This window comes from Lactuca sativa, chromosome 8 (assembly GCF_002870075.4).
Source record: "Lactuca sativa cultivar Salinas chromosome 8, Lsat_Salinas_v11, whole genome shotgun sequence".
Taxonomy (NCBI): domain Eukaryota; kingdom Viridiplantae; phylum Streptophyta; class Magnoliopsida; order Asterales; family Asteraceae; genus Lactuca; species Lactuca sativa.
In genome coordinates, this window is record NC_056630.2 from 264,164,454 (window position 1) to 264,166,182 (window position 1,729).

Here is a 1,729-nt window from a genome sequence, read left to right on the forward strand (position 1 = left end):
TCAGTAATAGTGTGTCCTAGGAATTCGACTCTTCAATTCAAAAACTCGTATTTAAAGAATTTTGCATAAGGCTCTTCTGATCGTAATGTTTCCATGGTTTGTTGTAGATGCTCTTTATGATTTCCTTCTTACTACGAGAGTAGATAAGTAAGTCATTTACAAGGACAGTGACGAACTGATCCAAGTAAGAATGGTGTACCCTATTCATTAAGTTCATGAATACTATGGGCGTATTCGTCGTATCCGAGGGGCATCACTACGGACTCGTAGCGTCCGCATCGAGTTTGGAAGATTGTCCTCGGGACACCCTTCACTCACACTCGTAACTGGTGATATTCGAATCTTAGGTTTATTTCTGAAAGGTACATCATTCCTTGCGGTTGGTGAACTGATTCATCTATGCGAGGTAGAGAGTGATGATTTCTAATGGAAGTCCTGTTGAGGTCTGCACCACGAGGACTTCCCAAATGTTATCAATACTAGTACTACTCTCGCCCATGCATGCTTAACTGCGGAGTTCTGAAGGGATCCGGTGCATTAGTGCTGGTATGATCGCACCCCTGAATTTTGTCTTCTTGAAGAATAAGACCAGAGCTCCCAAAGGTGAGAAGCTTGGTCTTTTCATTCTGTTGTTGAGTTGTCGTTAAACTGTCCGGACGGTTCTTGTATCATTTTGATTCTGGCCAAGAGAGGAGTTATTATACATGAAAACTTAGCTTATACACGTTATATTATAACCAAGACGGGGCGGATAATAAAATGTGTGATTCTACTCTAGTCCCACATCCCAACGAGGAAAAGAAACTAAGTTAGAAATCTCACATTCTATTGTCTACCAGGTCTTTGTTATATATAACTCGGGAATGTATAAGCGAGGAAAGTCATAATAATAATCTTCTTACGAATCTCTTTCGATGAACTAAGATTTCCTAGTAAAGGCTACTATTGACCCTGGATGTACGTCGATCGTTCAATGAAAAAGAGTATGATCTTGAAGGTTTGACCTACATCCCTATGATGCAATCCTAGTACGGAATGGAAGTATGTTCACGAAGGGTTGACCTACATCCCTATGATGCAGTCCTAGTACGGAATGGAAGTATGATTATGAAGGTTCGACCTACATCCCTATGATGCAGTCCTTAGTAAGGAGTAGAAGTAAGTTCGTACAATGGTCTCAAGACGTTTGTCGTTCAAGCCGAGGTATCGTTGGTTGGTGAATAACATGATCCAACCACTAAAAGAGACATGGAAATGTCTCCGGAGTTAAATTAATTTAGTCCAATGACTTGACTAAAGCATGTTTCAGATAGACTCCAATGAAGGTTTGATGAAAGCATTTGAACAAAAGAGTGACACATAAGTTAGCCGACTGCCAATATCATTGATGTTTAAGATGTAACAAGTTCGGGAAAATTGACCCTACAGTAGGTCTTACATCACATCTGGAGTAGAAAAAGTCCTTGACAGCATAAAGGTCTATCTAAAAGTACTTACAGTACAAGGTAGTCACATAGGAAAGTGCTACATAGAACATAGACAGGAACACAGTTCTTTATAACAAAGAAGGAAAGTAAAGTATCTCCTAATGGCGACAGTCACCCCTATGGTGAACCCTTATTTCAGCTAGTTGACGATCCATATCAAGTAGGTATCTTTCGCACACCCTCTGACGTACTCGGAGCTCTATGACTTCGGCTCGAGCTTAAGGCTTGCAGCAGGGTTTCAT

At 40.7% G+C, this 1,729-nt stretch overlaps 1 pseudogene; it reads right to left on the reverse strand.

Moving 5' to 3' along the window:
* Window positions 1-442: 442 nt before the first annotated feature.
* Window positions 443-560, reverse strand: LOC111908611 (5S ribosomal RNA; annotated as a pseudogene).
* Window positions 561-1,729: the final 1,169 nt, after the last annotated feature.